Source organism: Lepisosteus oculatus, unplaced genomic scaffold (genome assembly GCF_040954835.1).
Source record: "Lepisosteus oculatus isolate fLepOcu1 unplaced genomic scaffold, fLepOcu1.hap2 HAP2_SCAFFOLD_349, whole genome shotgun sequence".
Taxonomy (NCBI): Eukaryota; Metazoa; Chordata; class Actinopteri; order Semionotiformes; family Lepisosteidae; genus Lepisosteus; species Lepisosteus oculatus.
The window spans coordinates 41192-58607 of record NW_027167881.1 but is presented as its reverse complement, the minus strand read 5'-3'; the positions used below and the strand labels follow the sequence as shown (position 1 = coordinate 58607).

At 51.1% G+C, this 17416-nt stretch overlaps 6 non-coding genes and 2 pseudogenes across 6 annotated transcripts; 4 read left to right on the top strand and 4 right to left on the bottom strand.

Annotated features, from left to right (window-relative positions):
* Window positions 1-4642: 4642 nt before the first annotated feature.
* On the top strand, window positions 4643-4761 carry LOC138227395 (5S ribosomal RNA; annotated as a pseudogene).
* A 568-nt stretch (window positions 4762-5329) lies between these two features.
* On the bottom strand, window positions 5330-5506 carry LOC138227388 (U1 spliceosomal RNA; annotated as a pseudogene).
* Window positions 5507-7300: 1794 nt separating this feature from the next.
* LOC138227394 (5S ribosomal RNA) lies at window positions 7301-7419 on the top strand. The gene has a single exon (XR_011184959.1). It is a non-coding gene; the product is annotated as a 5S ribosomal RNA (ribosomal RNA).
* A 636-nt stretch (window positions 7420-8055) lies between these two features.
* Window positions 8056-8225, bottom strand: LOC138227387 (U1 spliceosomal RNA). The gene has a single exon (XR_011184952.1). It is a non-coding gene; the product is annotated as a U1 spliceosomal RNA (small nuclear RNA).
* Window positions 8226-13489: 5264 nt separating this feature from the next.
* LOC138227392 (U5 spliceosomal RNA) lies at window positions 13490-13606 on the top strand. Its single transcript, XR_011184957.1, has one exon. It is a non-coding gene; the product is annotated as a U5 spliceosomal RNA (small nuclear RNA).
* A 230-nt stretch (window positions 13607-13836) lies between these two features.
* LOC138227390 (U4 spliceosomal RNA) lies at window positions 13837-13978 on the top strand. Its single transcript, XR_011184955.1, has one exon. It is a non-coding gene; the product is annotated as a U4 spliceosomal RNA (small nuclear RNA).
* Window positions 13979-14735: 757 nt separating this feature from the next.
* Window positions 14736-14852, bottom strand: LOC138227391 (U5 spliceosomal RNA). The gene has a single exon (XR_011184956.1). It is a non-coding gene; the product is annotated as a U5 spliceosomal RNA (small nuclear RNA).
* A 391-nt stretch (window positions 14853-15243) lies between these two features.
* Window positions 15244-15360, bottom strand: LOC138227393 (U5 spliceosomal RNA). Its single transcript, XR_011184958.1, has one exon. It is a non-coding gene; the product is annotated as a U5 spliceosomal RNA (small nuclear RNA).
* Window positions 15361-17416: the final 2056 nt, after the last annotated feature.

The window sequence follows — 17416 nt, the reverse complement described above, 5'->3', positions numbered from 1 at the left end:
TTCTAGCTTTGAGGTAAAAAAATGAATATCTTCATCCTTTACCTCTGTAGAGCTGTACAGTCTTGAGTAGAAGGCCTCGGTGCAGGAGAGGATAGCACTCGGCTCTGTTCTCTCTCGTCCCTCCTCATCAACTACACTTTCCATGACAGTCTTGGAGCCTACCACTTTCCTGAAAAAGAAGCGAGTACACTTCTCATTTTCTTCCAAGAACTGCACTCTGCTTCTTAACAGCACTCCTCGACTACTTTCTTCGGCTATGCTCCGGATGTCCTTTTTTAAAAGGGCGATATCCTCGAGCACATCGAAGCCACTGTGCAGCATCGTGTAGAGACGCTGCAGCTGCCTCTGTTTCCTGGCTAGCACTCCTCTCCGTCTGGCAGCAGCCTTCCTTCCCTCAGCCATGAAAAAGGCCTTTGTCCTCACCTTCACCTCCTCCCACCACTCTCCTACTGACCCGTACAGACACTGCAAGGACAGCCACTGTGATAGTTTCTCCTTGTAGCGGGATACTACCCCCTCGTTCTCTAGCAGCTTTGTGTTGAGTTTCCAGAGGCCTGGGCCAAAGACAGTCCCGCCCTGGAGTTCCACTCTACACCCTAAAGCCTGATGATCTGAGAAGAAGACAGGCTGAAGAGTGACCCCAACAACTTTCACTCTCTCTGAGACAAAGCAATAGTCAATTCTGGAGCTGCTATTCCTCCCTGACCATGTATATCCTGCTGTTGTGGGATATATACATCTATATGTGTCTGAGAGTTTAAAGTCTTGAACTAAGTTTTGCAGGGCCAGTGAGCTGGAATCCAATTTTATCGGCGAGCTAGACTGCCTGTCTGTGTGCTCTAAGATACAATTAAAATCCCCTCCCACTATCACGTCTGTGCTGCATAACAATAGGGGGGAGAGTGCCTTGAGTAGCTCCACCCTTCCTCCTACGTCAGTAGGGCAATACACATTGATTAGCCGCAGGTTAACGGTCCCCCATTCCACATCCACACACAGCAACCTGCCATCTATGACCCTCTGAATACTTTTCAATTTGAATGCCCATCCTTTGAAAAGAATGGCCACGCCAGAGGCTCTGTTGTTATTGTCCCCTGACCAAACAGAAGGCCCTTTATCCCACCTATCTTCAAAACTTTTATACCTCTCTTGATAGGCTAAAGCACACTCCTGCAACATCAACACATCTCCCTCTCTCTGCTGGAGGTAATCAAAGACAGACTGGCATTTAACTCTGTCATTGATACCTCTTGTGTTAAGAGAAATTATGTTAAGAGCCATATTACATAAGAAAGTGGAACCAGTCTTTACAAAACACATTTCTCTTCGGTCTCACCTGTTACCTTTTTCTTTTTCTTTTTCTTCTTACCAATTTCCTGCCAGCCATCCTCTGAATGAGCCTTCATCAGGGTGGCAGCAGTAAAAGCGTTCACAGAGTCCATTTCAAGGAAGGGGGTAGAGGGAGGGGTGGAGAGGTTCCAGCTCTCCCCATCACCATGCTCTCCTTCCTCCTCGCTCGGGGAGAAAACAGAGTCATTTTTTCTTTTCCTCAAGTCCAGCTCCTGGGAGCACTGAGGGGAAAGGGGTGCAGCCGATGCACCAGTCTCCTCTTCCCCCTCACCCACCAGCTGCTGCAGATCCTCCGTGATGGACTGGATGGAGGAGAGGAGGGCATCTGTAGCACTTGCAGAGTCTGAGAAAAGCAGCTCCGCTGAATCCTGGGTATCCTCGCTGGACCCGCTCCACCGGGGGGCCCCACACTGGCCCTCGTTCTGAGGAGCAGGAGTGGGGGAGGGGTCCTCGCTGTTCTCGGGGGTTTTCAAACCCTCGTGCTTGTCTGGTGCAGTCTGCGGTTGTGGGGGCGTAGTGGATTTCTCTTCCACCAGCCCCGGAGCCACAGCAGGACTGATCCTGGCTGGAGGCTGAGAGTCTTTGTCCAACAAGGGTTCTTTGTTTGACTTGTTGTTTGCTTTGGATTTTCGGGCCGGTTTGGCTGAAACAAGCACTGCCTCATCCTTTCTCATTTTGAGTTTATTGGCGTAGGCGTGAGGGCAGTTCTTAAAAACGTGTCCTTCCGAGCCACATAAATTGCACTTTGGCAGCATTGAACAGTCAGAGGCTAAATGTCCCTGTTTGCCACAGGTCTTGCAGCATTTCACAGTGCAGGACGATGCCAGGTGTCCCACAGCACCACAGCGCCGACACACCTTTGGTTGTCCCACATAAAACACATAGCCATTGCAGGCGCCCAGCCGGATTGTAGAGGGCAGGTGCCTTAAGCCTCCATTTACGCTGTCCGGTAGCAAGCGAACCTCGAATTTCCTTGCTCCTGTTTTTATACCATCAACATCTCTAACCTCAGTTCCATGGTGGACGGTGCAGTACTGGTTAAGCCAGGTGTGAATGTCCTCCGTCTTTGCCAGTTCCGAGAACATAACAACATGCACCGTTTTCCTCTCTCTCTGTGTCAGAGGCTGCAAGTTGATCTTCTCAAGTGCAGGAACTTTGCCTCTTTTTGCCTCAAACACATCCACGCATTGTTCAAACAGAGGATAGGTAGCAAATACAACCTCAAATGCTTTCTGACCTGGGAGAGCGAAGATGAAATCCAAGTGCCGAGGTTCAAAGCCAAGTTCCTTCTGTAACACTTTTCTGCTGAACTGCATACGATCCATGAAGAGATCATCCAAAAGCTCAAAACGTACAGCATTCTTACGGGATCCAAAGGTTGCCATTTCAAAAACCGCAAATCGAATACTGCTTCCAACAAAAGAAAAACAATCCAACTACTCCACCTACAGGCTGATCAAGGTATCTCCCCTGCCAGGTAAGTATGAGTTAAACAGGCCCCTGCAAGCGGCCCGCACCCACAGCACAAATCGCGCAGCCTAGGCCACCTCCTCGCCCCGCACGCCACCGCCTCCTGCTGGGCCCACTCTTTCACACACTCACACGCCACACTAACACTCAAAAGTGTGGGCAAAACGAGAAAACGAGCGCGCCGTTTCCTACACATCTGCAGTCGCCGTTGCGCATTCGCAGCATGTCCCGGGATGCAATTCGGCCTCATTTGCATAACTCCAGACCGGCAGATCGCCACGCAAGCTCGCGACGTGCGCCTGCCACACACCGAAAAAACCTTTTCAGCAATTTCCAAAAAACGGGCCTGCTCACCTGCCCACAAGGCTCCGTCTCTTACCTGCTCTCCAGAGCCTGCTGCCTTCTGTGCTTTTCTCTCGGCACCGCTGCAGCGCACACAACTCCTGCAGCGGGAGGGGGGGAGAAAGTTCCCGCGCTCCGCCGCAGGGAGGGCTCGCTCCGTGCGCACACGTCCTTTCGATGCCAGTCCAACAAGTGCTCCGCATTAGCTGCGTCGGGGCTCCGGCGTGTCGCACCTCACCTCACCTCGCACTGCCCCCTCCTTGAATGTCTGCCGCTGGGCATGCCCCGCTCTCCTCCGCCTTATCTTATCGCGTGTGAGCACCGACAATGGCCACAATGCCGGGGAATGGCACCTGTAAAGTGTTAATTGGGGCACAGGAACAGCCCCTCTCGTCTCGGGGGGGCCGGCCAAAGAGACAATACAGCAAACACAGCGGGGCGGGGGAAGAAGACGACACCACACATGCGGGTACATTCAGCTCCGGCGGGAACGAGACATTTGTCGGTCTTTTCAAGTGCCGAGAGCCGAGCAATCCTTCACTTGTATCGTTTCTCCCTGGTGACTAGATCTGGCCCTGCGACTCTCGACTGGGCTCACCCCCGGGGCAGCCCAGCAGGTGTGAAACTGGCCGGCACCCGGATGGGAGATTCCACCCCGGAAAAGCTCCGGTTGCTGCTGCTCCTGCAAGAGGTGTGACTGGGACCAGTAGGGAGCGCTCACCCTGCGGGCTGTGTGGCTCTCTTACGCCCCAGCCTCCTGATGGCGACACTCTGCTGCACAAACAGGCGCCGTCCTTCGGGGGAGGCGTCAAACCGAGGTCCCGACCCTCCTTGGCCATTAGGAAACCCCAGGGCGTCTCTCAAAAAGAGACGCCGGGGGTGTCCCTCTGGTGTTAGTGCTCCCCTTTACACATCAGTCGGGGTCTCCTCCTAATCCCCGTCTCACCTGTAACAATCAATGACGAGGCCCCCCTGTCCGTGAGATTTAGTACTCGCGCAAGAGACCGGGGGCAGAGCGCGAACGCGGTCCCCCGCCCCCCACAAAGTGCGCGCTCCGGGTTCCCTCTCGGGGCCCTGCAACACAGCGGAAGGGCAGCGAGAAGGAGCCTCTTGCTCTGATGCCGCAAGGCCACAAGAGGGCGGAGGCGCCGCGCGCCCGGCCGACGTGTTGGACCGGTGCGCTTTACGTGCTGAAATAAACACACGAAAGCCCCGAAATGTTTCCAGAGTGCTGTGCACTGGAGGTTTTTGTCTGGTGAAGACTTGCCCGGTGCTCCTCCGTGCAGATTGTTTGTCCTCCTCCAGTGCGGGACGAGTCAACACAAGGGAGCGCATTCGCCAACATCCAGGCACGCAATGCGATTTGGAAAGCAGCTCCTTTCCAAAGAGTTGCACACGAACGATCCTTCAGTCCCGCTCGGGGGGCACGGAACCCCCGCCACACACAGCTTCAAGTAGCGAGTCAGGCGCCGGGGCTTTCGCTTTCAGCTACACCACCCTGAGCACGCCCGATCTCGTCTCATCTCGGAAGCTAAGCAGCGTCGGGCCTGGTTAGTACTTGGATGGGAGACTGCCTGGGAATACCAGGTGCTGTAAGCTTTTGCTCTCCCGGCCAGCAGGGGTCGCCGTTGGTGCCGTAGGCTTTGGGAGGAAAACCTGCAGGATGGAAAGGTGATCTATAGCCTCATCTCTAGAGATGTTTTGTTGCTGTGGCATGTGTGTGACCCATATTCAAAAAAAAAAACCCGTCTGTAAAACGAATATCGAAGCTGCCTCTAAATCTGCAAATGAAGATGAGTCGATAAACCACTCGTTTTTCGTATAACTAGACATATATTCATTTGTTACCGATTTCATTCATTGAGCACGGATACAATAGAGGTACAGCCATTCACTGTTTGACATGTCTGCACTGGTACAGAACCGAGCAATCAGAAAACGGGTGAAACTGTCTTTAGACTCAGCATACAGTACCGAGGCCCCCCATGACCAAATAAAGGCTAACCTCGATAATCAGCCTAAAGAACGCAGACTACAGCAAAACGACTGACTTTGAAAAGGGAATGAACGTCCGGAAAGAGTAGTGGAACTAGCTTGAGATGCTTCTCCGGACCCCTAACTAAAAGCCAGCGAGAACCAGCAGCGGCGTCCACTCCTGTCGAACCGGGATCCTTCCGCAGCCACGCAGCTCGTGGTGTCCTAACCTTCCTGTATCTGATTTTGGACCAAGCACATCAGGGGAGAGCGCGAACGCAGGGGTCAGCACAGCCGGAGTGCAATGGCCGAGCCTCGCCCTGGGTGAACCTCCTTCTTGATTAAGGTATCTCCCCTGCCAGGTAAGTATGAGTTAAACAGGCCCCTGCAAGCGGCCCGCACCCACAGCACAAATCGCGCAGCCTAGGCCACCTCCTCGCCCCGCACGCCACCGCCTCCTGCTGGGCCCACTCTTTCACACACTCACACGCCACACTAACACTCAAAAGTGTGGGCAAAACGAGAAAACGAGCGCGCCGTTTCCTACACATCTGCAGTCGCCGTTGCGCATTCGCAGCATGTCCCGGGATGCAATTCGGCCTCATTTGCATAACTCCAGACCGGCAGATCGCCACGCAAGCTCGCGACGTGCGCCTGCCACACACCGAACAAACCTTTTCAGCAATTTCCAAAAAACGGGCCTGCTCGCCTGCCCACAAGGCTCCGTCTCTTACCTGCTCTCCAGAGCCTGCTGCCTTCTGTGCTTTTCTCTCGGCACCGCTGCAGTGCACACAACTCCTGCAGCGGGAGGGGGGGAGAAAGTTCCCGCGCTCCGCCGCAGGGAAGGCTCGCTCGGTGCGCACACGTCCTTTCGATGCCAGTCCAACAAGTGCTCCGCATTAGCTGCGTCGGGGCTCCGACGTGTCGCACCTCACCTCACCTCGCACTGCCCCCTCCTTGAATGTCTGCCGCTGGGCATGCCCCGCTCTCCTCCGCCTTATCTTATCGCGTGTGAGCACCGACAATGGCCACAATGCCGGGGAATGGCACCTGTAAAGTGTTAATTGGGGCACAGGAACAGCCCGTCTCGTCTCGGGGGGGCCGGCTTCAGAGACAATACAGCAAACACAGCGGGGCGGGGGAAGAAGACGACACCACACATGCGGGTACATTCAGCTCCGGCGGGAACGAGACATTTGTCGGTCTTTTCAAGTGCCGAGAGCCGAGCAATCCTTCACTTGTATCGTTTCTCCCCGGTGACTAGATCTGGCCCTGCGACTCTCGACTGGGCTCACCCCCGGGGCAGCCCAGCAGGTGTGAGCCTGGCCGGCACCCGGATGGGAGATTCCACCCCGGAAAAGCTCCGGTTGCTGCTGCTCCTGCAAGAGGTGTGACTGGGACCAGTAGGGAGCGCTCACCCTGCGGGCTGTGTGGCTCTCTTACGCCCCAGCCTCCTGATGGCGACACTCTGCTGCACAAACAGGCGCCGTCCTTCGGGGGAGGCGTCAAACCGAGGTCCCGACCCTCCTTGGCCATTAGGAAACCCCAGGGCGTCTCTCAAAAAGAGACGCCGGGGGTGTCCCTCTGGTGTTAGTGCTCCCCTTTACCCATCAGTCGGGGTCTCCTCCTAATCCCCGTCTCACCTGTAACAATCAATGACGAGGCCCCCCTGTCCGTGAGATTTAGTACTCGCGCAAGAGACCGGGGGCAGAGCGCGAACGCGGTCCCCCGCCCCCCACAAAGTGCGCGCTCCGGGTCCTGCAACACAGCGGAAGGGCAGCGAGAAGGAGCCTCTTGCTCTGACGCCGCAAGGCCACAAGAGGGCGGAGGCGCCGCGCGCCCAGCCGACGTGTTGGACCGGTGCGCTTTACGTGCTGAAATAAACACGCGAAAGCCCCGAAATGTTTCCAGAGTGCTGTGCACTGGAGGTTTTTGTCTGGTGAAGACTTGCCTGGTGCTCCTCCGTGCAGATTGTTTGTCCTCCTCCAGTGCGGGACGAGCCAACACAAGGGAGCGCATTCGCCAACATCCAGGCACGCAATGCGATTTGGAAAGCAGCTCCTTTCCAAAGAGTTGCACACGAACGATCCTTCAGTCCCGCTCGGGGGGCACGGAACCCCCGCCACACACAGCTTCAAGTAGCGAGTCAGGCGCCGGGGCTTTCGCTTACGGCCACACCACCCTGAACACGCCTGATCTCGTCTGATCTCGGAAGCTAAGCAGCGTCGGGCCTGGTTAGTACTTGGATGGGAGACTGCCTGGGAATACCAGGTGCTGTAAGCTTTTGCTCTCCCGGCCAGCAGGGGTCGCCGTTGGTGCCGTAGGCTTTGGGAGGAAAACCTGCAGGATGGAAAGGTGATCTATAGCCTCATCTCTAGAGATGTTTTGTTGCTGTGGCATGTGTGTGACCCATATTCAAAAAAAAAAACCCATCTGTAAAACGAATATCGAAGCTGCCTCTAAATCTGCAAATGAAGATGAGTCGATAAACCACTCGTTTTTCGTATAACTAGACATATATTCATTTGTTACCGATTTCATTCATTGAGCACGGATACAGTAGAGGTACAGCCATTCACTGTTTGACATGTCTGCACTGGTACAGAACCGAGCAATCAGAAAACGGGTGAAACTGTCTTTAGACTCAGCATACAGTACCGAGGCCCCCCATGACCAAATAAAGGCTAACCTCGATAATCAGCCTAAAGAACGCAGACTACAGCAAAACGACTGACTTTGAAAAGGGAATGAACGTCCGGAAGGAGTAGTGGAACTAGCTTGAGATGCTTCTCCGGACCCCTAACTAAAAGCCAGCGAGAACCAGCAGCGGCGTCCACTCCTGTCGAACCGGGATCCTTCCGCAGCCACGCAGCTCGTGGTGTCCTAACCCTCCCGTATCTGATTTTGGTCCAAGCACATCAGGGGAGAGCGCGAACGCAGTCCCCCACTACCAGAAATTATGCAGTCGAGATTCCCACATTTGGGGAATTCGCAGGGGTCAGCACAGCCGGAGTGCAATGGCCGAGCCTCGCTCTGGGTGAACCGATTTCGATTTTTAAGAACTTTATTTTCTTTTCACAAAAAAATACAGGAAATCACAAATCAGAAAGCTTTACATTAATATACATACTTAAAACAGTATATATGATCACATCTCATTACATTTTGACACGGTAACAGTTACATAGCAACAATTTTCTTTTTTTCTGGTGCAAATCACATTCTTTATTTAAACATGATAATGTTTTTCACAGTTTCTTGAGATGTTGACCTATGCTCTCTATTTCCCACAGATTTTCTGCTTCCTCCCTCCCTTCTCTCCACAGATCTCTGAGGTAATAGTTCTCTCGGGTGATGAACAGGGCCAGGCTACCTGCTGCCTTGACTGGGACCTCGATGCCTTTGAACAGCCCCATGTTCCTCACTCTCCACAGGGCGTCTTTCCCACTGTTCACCACGGCCCAGATCCTGTCAAACACGTCAGGAGGAAGCTTGACAGGAGAGATGCCGTATCTAACGAAAGCAGCGGTCAGGGTAAATTGGGGCGAGAGAGCCTGCAACCAATCTTCAAACTGGGCCCAGAAGGCCTTAGCAAAAAAGCAGGACCACAGGAGATGGGTCACAGTCTCCTCCTCGCCGCAGCCCACCCTAACGCAGCGAGGGCTGGGGGTGAGGCCCCTACGGTACAAGAAAGTTCGTACCGGTAAGCACTGGTGGACGACACTCCAGGCTAAATCTCTGTGAATGTTGCACAGAAATTTAGAGGATGTGTGTTTCCACACCTTCCTTGTTTGGGCTGATGTTAAAATGCCCACAGGGGTCTGCCTATTGTTCTGGGGTGCTACGAAATCTTCCAGTTTTTGGACGCTGACATCTCGGAGGGGAATATGGCCAATTGGGTGAGATCTTAGAAAACTTTTAACTGTCCCATAAATTGCAGGGCATGTGTCAGAGAGTGGGACGTCCAGCTTGGGTCTGACACCCCACACTCTGAACACCTCCCTACCTACCCAGAGCCTGGAAAAATAAGTCCAGGTACGCGCTGCAGGTGCTGTTGCAAAGCCTCTCAGCACAGAGGCCAGGAAAATGCACAGCAGCTTCGTAGCAATATCTGGGACAGACTTCCCCCCTGAGGGTAGCGGCCTGTACATTATTTCCCTTCTGAGTCTTTCCTGCTTCCCACCCCATAGAAATTGAAACATCAATCTCCTCAGCACCGCCGCAACACGGTGTGGGATTGGGAAGGTAGAAGCCAGAAAATTCAAGACAGGCAAGAGCTCGGCTTTGATGACCAGCACCTTCCCTGTCATGGTGAGGTCTCGGTCCTTCCATTGCATCAGTTTTTTGTTTAAGATTGGCAATTTGTTCTGCCAATTTACTGTTCCCATCTCTTCTCCAAAATACACCCCCAGGACCTTAATTCTCTTCTCTTGCAGCCTGAGATCATGTCCTTCTTTTGGCTCCCTCCAGTTCTGATAAAAAATCTCACTCTTAGATGTGTTAATTTTTGCGGAGGAAGCCAAAGAGAACCGATCACAGCACTGCAGAGCTCTGCTAATTGAGGCATTGTCAGAGAGGAGCAGGGTGACGTCATCCATGTATAGAGATGTCTTTACCTCTCCTCCCCCACTTCCAGGCACTGGTATCCCATTAATGGCCTGATCCTGGCGCAAGGCACAGGCTAAGGGCTCCATAGCCAAAACGAATAACAAGGGGGATAATGGGCAGCCCTGCCTCACCCCTGAACAGACTTCAAAGGTGCGTGATCTATTGCCATTAACCATGACTCTGCTGTTGCTACCTGTGTACAGCAGGTTAATCCACTTTCTCATGATGGGGCCAAACTTCATGTGCTCAAGTACCGATGTTAAGTACTGCCGGTTTAGGCGGTCAAAGGCCTTTTCTAGGTCTACACCTAAAATGCACAGAGGGAGGGAGCGATCCTCAGAGTACAGACAGACATCCCTCAACAAGGCCAGGTTGTCGCTCATCAGGCGTCCTGCTATCCCACAAGTCTGTTCTTTCCCTACCAGTGAGGCCACTACATTTTGTAGGCGCAGGAAAAGGGCTTTGGACAGGATCTTAGTGTCCACGCCTAACAGGCTGAGGGGTCTCCAGTTCTTTATGTCATTTTTTGCTCCTTTCTTAAACAAGAGAGAGATAGTGCCTTCTCTTAAGGAGTCAGGCAGCAATTCTGTCTTGTAGCTTTCCTCGAATAGGAGCAGTAGCGGATCCTGAAGCAGATCCCAAAAGGTGCAATAAAATTCTTTAGGGAGCCCGTCAGCACCCGGAGTTTTCCCCTTCTGTAAGCTCTCCATAGCCTGTCTCAGCTCTTCTACTGTCAAATCCCTCTCAAGTACTTCCCTATCTTCTTCACTCAAAATGTTTTCTAGCTTTGAGGTAAAAAAATGAATATCTTCATCCTTTACCTCTGTAGAGCTGTACAGTCTTGAGTAGAAGGCCTCGGTGCAGGAGAGGATAGCACTCGGCTCTGTTCTCTCTCGTCCCTCCTCATCAACTACACTTTCCATGACAGTCTTGGAGCCTACCACTTTCCTGAAAAAGAAGCGAGTACACTTCTCATTTTCTTCCAAGAACTGCACTCTGCTTCTTAACAGCACTCCTCGACTACTTTCTTCGGCTATGCTCCGGATGTCCTTTTTTAAAAGGGCGATATCCTCGAGCACATCGAAGCCACTGTGCAGCATCGTGTAGAGACGCTGCAGCTGCCTCTGTTTCCTGGCTAGCACTCCTCTCCGTCTGGCAGCAGCCTTCCTTCCCTCAGCCATGAAAAAGGCCTTTGTCCTCACCTTCACCTCCTCCCACCACTCTCCTACTGACCCGTACAGACACTGCAGGGACAGCCACTGTGATAGTTTCTCCTTGTAGCGGGATACTACCCCCTCGTTCTCTAGCAGCTTTGTGTTGAGTTTCCAGAGGCCTGGGCCAAAGACAGTCCCGCCCTGGAGTTCCACTCTACACCCTAAAGCCTGATGATCTGAGAAGAAGACAGGCTGAAGAGTGACCCCAACAACTTTCACTCTCTCTGAGACAAAGCAATAGTCAATTCTGGAGCTGCTATTCCTCCCTGACCATGTATATCCTGCTGTTGTGGGATATATACATCTATATGTGTCTGAGAGTTTAAAGTCTTGAACTAAGTTTTGCAGGGCCAGTGAGCTGGAATCCAATTTTATCGGAGAGCTAGACTGCCTGTCTGTGTGCTCTAAGATACAATTAAAATCCCCTCCCACTATCACGTCTGTGCTACTTAACAATAGGGGAGAGAGTGCCTTGAGTAGGTCCACCCTTCCTCCCACGTCAGTAGGAAAATACACATTGATTAGCCGCAGGTTAACAGTCCCCCATTCCACATCCACACACAGCAACCTGCCATCTATGACCCTCTGAATACTTTTCAATTTGAAAGCCCATCCTTTGAAAAGAATGGCCACGCCAGAGGCTCTGTTGTTATTGTCCCCTGACCAAACAGAAGGCCCTTTATCCCACCTATCTTCAAAGCTTTTATACCTCTCTTGATAGGCTAAAGCACACTCCTGCAACATCAACACATCTCCCTCTCTCTGCTGGAGGTAATCAAAGACACACTGACATTTAACTCCGTCATTGATACCTCTGGTGTTAAGAGAAATTATGTTTAGAGCCATATTACATAAGAAAGTGGAACCAGTCCTTACAAAACACATTTCTCTTCGGTCTCACCTGTTACCTTCTTCTTTTTCTTTTTCTTCTTACCAATTTCCTGCCAGCCATCCTCTGAATGAGCCTTCATCAGGGTGGCAGCAGTAAAAGCATTCACGGAGTCCATTTCAAGGAAGGGGGTAGAGGGAGGGGTGGAGGGGTTCCAGCTGTCCCCATCGCCATTCTCTCCTTCCTCCTCGCTCGGGGAGAAAACAGAGTCATTTTTCCTTTTCCTCAAGTCCAGCTCCTGGGAGCACTGAGGGGAAAGGGGTGCAGCCGATGCACCAGTCTCCTCTTCCCCCTCACCCACCAGCTGTTGCAGATCCTCCGTGATGGACTGGATGGAGGAGAGGAGGGCATCTGTAGCACTTGCAGAGTCTGAGAAAAGCAGCTCCGCTGAATCCTGGGTATCGTCGCTGGACCCGCTCCACCGGGGGGCCCCACACTGGCCCTCGTTCTGAGGAGCAGGAGTGGGGGAGGGGTCCTCGCTGTTCTCGGGGGTTTTCAAACCCTCGTGCTTGTCTGGTGCAGTCTGCGGTTGTGGGAGCGTAGTGGATTTCTCTTCCACCGGCCCCGGAGCCACAGCAGGACTGATCCTGGCTGGAGGCTGAGACTCTTTGTCCAACAAGGGTTCTTTGTTTGACTTGTTGTTTGCTTTGGCTTTTCGGGCCGGTTTGGCTGAAACAAACACTGCCTCATCCTTTCTCATTTTGAGTTTATTGGCGTAGGCGTGAGGGCAGTTCTTAAAAACGTGTCCTTCCGAGCCACATAAATTGCACTTTGGCAGCATTGAACAGTCAGAGGCTAAATGTCCCTGTTTGCCACAGGTCTTGCAGCATTTCACAGTGCAGGAAGATGCCAGGTGTCCCACAGCACCACAGCGCCGACACACCTTTGGTTGTCCCACATAAAAAACATAGCCATTGCAGGCGCCCAGCCGGATTGTAGAGGGCAGGTGCCTTAAGCCTCCATTTACATTGTCCGGTAGTAAGCGAACCTCGAATTTCCTTGCTCCTGTTTTTATACCGTCAACATCTCTAACCTCAGTTCCATGGTGGACGGTGCAGTACTGGTTAAGCCAGGTGTGAATGTCCTCCGTCTTTGCCAGTTCCGAGAACATAACAACATGCACCGTTTTCCTCTCTCTCTGTGTCAGAGGCTGCAAGTTGATCTTCTCAAGTGCAGGAACTTTCCCTCTTTTTGCCTCAAACACATCCACGCATTGTTCAAACAGAGGATAGGTACCAAATACAACCTCAAATGCTTTCTGACCTGGGAGAGCAAAGATGAAATCCAAGTGCCGAGGTTCAAAGCCAAGTTCCTTCTGTAACACTTTTCTGCTGAACTGCATACGATCCATGAACAGGTCATCCAAAAGCTCAAAACGTACAGCATTCTTGCGGGATCCAAAGGTTGCCATCTCAAACTGCAAAACAAACACTGCTTCCACAAAACAAGAAAACAATCCAACTACTCCAACTACAGGCTGATCAAGGTATCTCCCCTGCCAGGTAAGCCGAGAGCCGCAGGCGATGAGCCCGGAGCTGAACGGGCCCCACTGGCTCGTTTGTAAGGCCAGGTGCATTGCCAACCACGACCGGCAGGGCAGAGGCCTTGAAGGCAGCCTGGGCTCCTGCAGCTGTCCAGCCACGCACTCTGGTTTCTCTTCATCTCGTACAAATCTTTTGCCTTTTACTAAAGATTTCCATGAAGAGGAGCATGAATGAGTTCCATACAATTTTTGTGCTTTCCTGCCTTCGGGTGGGGCGCAGCTGGGCTGGTCAAAGAGAGAAAACAAAACCGCTCAAAATCACTCTTATTACTGCGACTGTGGCCGTCTGCTCTGCGAGTCCTCGGTCTCCGCCTGTCTGATTGGTGCTCTTTTCTTTGGGGGGCGGGAAGTGTCCGGCCGCAAATATGAAGCGTTACAGCAACGACATGCCATGAGACGATTGATAACGATTTCCATAGGATCCACGCGGTTGCCTGGCAACCGTCAGCTTTGCGCAGTGGCAGTATCGTAGCCTGTGAGGTTTAGCCGATGTGCGATTATTGCTAGTTGAAAACTTTTCCCAATACCCCGCTTCCGCCGGTTTGCAATACAATCGGCGAAAGCAATTCTTGACAGTCTCGTCAGAGACTGAGCAAGGTGTTTAAAGACAGATTTTGTCATGGTAACATCATGGTAGAAAGAAACAAGCTTGTTACGTCTCAACAGAAACACTCTTTAGCTCTTTCAGCGTTATGCAGAGAACAGCGTCTGTCGAGATCACTTTTGAGTCAGCGCGAAACGCCGTGTGCTGTCAGTTTGATTTCATATTGCTCGTAGCGGCGCCCGGCTTTTGTCTGTCAAACGTTAGGTTGCCCTTCTTCATGCTGCATCGTCGGCATGAGTGGAGCTTTTTAAACGTCTGTACTTACTGCGCCTCATAAGAAATCGTTTGTCCCCGTTCAAAACAGATTGTGCGATGTCCTGCAGCGTTCGCAAAGCAAACCTTTGACAGTTTGAAAGAGGAATTTATTCTGCTTCCTGTGCGTGCAGTAGTTACAAAGTTGAACGTCTTTACACGATCTGCCGCAGATCTTACAAACGAGCCAGTGGGGCCCGTTCAGCTCGGGGCTCATCGCCTGCGGCTCACGGCTTGCGAGCGTGCCCAATCCGTGCGATAACTCGGAAAACACCCGGCCACACTGTGCCGGAAACGACGCACTCTGGGAAGCCACTATGCAAAGCGAGGTCCCAAGATCCCCTGCGGCCGGACACTTCCCACCCCCCAAAGAAAAGAGCGCCAATCAGACGGCCGGAGACCGAGGACTCGCGGAGCAGACTGCCACAATCGCCATAACAAGACCGATTGCGAGCGTTTTTGTTTTCTCTCTTTGACCAGCCAGGCTGCGCCCCACCCGAAGGCAGGGAAGCACAAAAATTGCATGGAACTCATTCATGCTCCTCTCCACGGAAATCTTTAGTAAAAGGCGAAAGATTTGTACGAGATGAAGAGAAACCAGAGTGCGTGGCTGCACAGCTGCAGGAGCCCAGTCCGCCTTCAAAGCCTCTGCGCTGCCGGTCATGGTTGGCAATACACCTGGCCTTACAAACGAGCCAGTGGGGCCCGTTCAGCTCCGGGCTCATCGCCTGCGGCTCTCAGCTTGCGGCCGTGCCCAATCCGTGCGATAAGTCGGAAAACACCCAGCCACACTGTGCCGGAAACGACGCACTCTGGGAAGCCGCTATGCAAAGCGAGGTCCCAAGATCCCCTGCGGCCGGACACTTCCCGCCCCCCAAAGAAAAGAGCGCCAATCAGACAGCCGGAGACCGAGGACTCGCGGAGCAGACGGCCACAATTGCCATAACAAGAGTGATTGCGAACGTTTTTGTTTTCTCTCTTTGACCAGCCAGGCTGCGCCCCACCCGAAGGCAGGGAAGCACAAAAATTGCATGGAACTTATTCATGCTCCTCTCCACGGAAATCTTTAATAAAAGGCGAAAGATTTGTACGAGATGAAGAGAAACCAGAGTGCGTGGCTGCACAGCTGCAGGAGCCCAGACCGCCTTCAAAGCCTCTGCGCTGCCGGTCGTGGTTGGCAATGCACCTGGCCTTACAAACTAGCCAGTGGGGCCCGTTCAGCCCCGGGCTCATCGCCTGCGGCTCTCGGCTTGTGGGCGTGCCCAATCCGTGCGATAACTCGGAAAACACCCGGCCACACTGTGTCGGAAACAACGCACTGTAAGGCACCTTGAAGCGTGCACCCCCAACATTCTTCTTTGCACATCTGTGAAAGGTAAACTCTTGAGCAAACTCTGAACCAGCTCTAAGGAAACTAATCCGATTAGACGTTACTTTGACTCATCCTTTAAGGGACCCTTGATAATTGGAGAAATCAATGATTTCGAATGAATTCTGTATGCGTCAAAAGACAGCTATACACAGAAAACATGCAGGACACTGCTCATGATGTTTCCCGAGCCGAAACACAGTGCGTTTTTCCAAGCCATCTGACAAAGCCCGCCCACTGAAAACTGCAGCAGATCGTGTAAAGACGTTCAACTTTGTAACTACTGCACGCACAGGAAGCAGAATAAATTCCTCTTTTCAAACTGTCAAAGGTTTGCTTTGCGAACGCTGCAGGACATCGCAAAATCTCTTTTGAACGGGGACAAACGATTTCTTATGGGGCGCAGTAAGTACAGACGTTTAAAAAGCTCCACTCATGCCGACGATGCAGCATGAAGAAGCGCAACCTAACGTTTGACAGACAAAAGCCGGGCGCCGCTACGAGCAATATGAAATCAAACTGACAGCACACGGCGTTTCGCGCTGACTCAAAAGTGATCTCGACAGACGCTGTTCTCTGCATAACACTGAAAGAGCTAAAGAGCGTTTCTGTTGAGACGTAACCCAGTGGGCAAAAGACGTATAATATACGTCTATTAAACGCATACCTTAGACGTCTAAATGTGGTCTGCAATTCGTCTAGAATGAAATTCTAATATACGTCTATTGTTATACGTCAATTATACGTCTATGATTAGATGTTCATTATACGTAAATGGTTGGAGTTCTATTATACGGATAAATTTAGAGGACTATTATACATATATGGTAGGAGTTCCGGATAACTTTAGAGGACTATTCTACGTATATGGTTGGAGGTCTATTATACGGATAACTTTAGAGGTCTATTATACGTATATGGGTAGAGGTCTATTATACGGATAACTTTAGAGGTCTATTATATGTATATGGTTAGAGGTCTATTATACGGATAACTTTAGAGGTCTATTATACGTATATGGGTAGAGGTCTATTATACATCAAAGTTAGGTTTTACAGGTGTAGAAACTAGTAAATCAACCCAATGATTTGGTTTAGAAATTTATTCTGAAAATACACATTCACACCTGAAAAATATGTATTTCAAATTATACATTGTATACAATCAATCAACAATCAACATATGGGCAATAATCATAAAAAACACAACTAGTCTTAAACTTCAGCTACAAATTCTGGTAATATGGCAATATACAGTATAGTAACGGCAAACACAAACTAATTACATTAACACACTAACTCAAAACCACATTTTGATTCAAATATACATTTTAAAATGTACAACTTCTATATTTCCAAGAAAAAAAATATTACAATGGAAGTTAAGACGATTTTTGTCCACTATTTGCAAACCCTGTGTAATTGTCCTAACAGTTAGAACCAAAAACCTAGTATTTTCAGTGTCCAGATCTCCTGGCCCCCTGCCTTGCATATGCATTCTTCAAGTAACACATTGCGTGCTCCTTTATTTCTTTTTCTGCTGATTTAGGGCGGGACTTCAGCACCGCAGCTAGGAGAAAATTATATAATATTACTTCCCAAATTAATGATGATTAATATCTTCTTTAGTATAATCTAAAAAATGAACGGTTTACTAAGCTCAAAGCTGAAATAAATGTATAAAATTTGGCTTGCATCATAGAAGTTGAGCAATAAAGTCTGTCCTAATTAAAGAGTACCCAAAGTTTGAAAGTACAACATAGAATAAGAATAGAGAAACGGCAAAACGATTTAGTGTCATC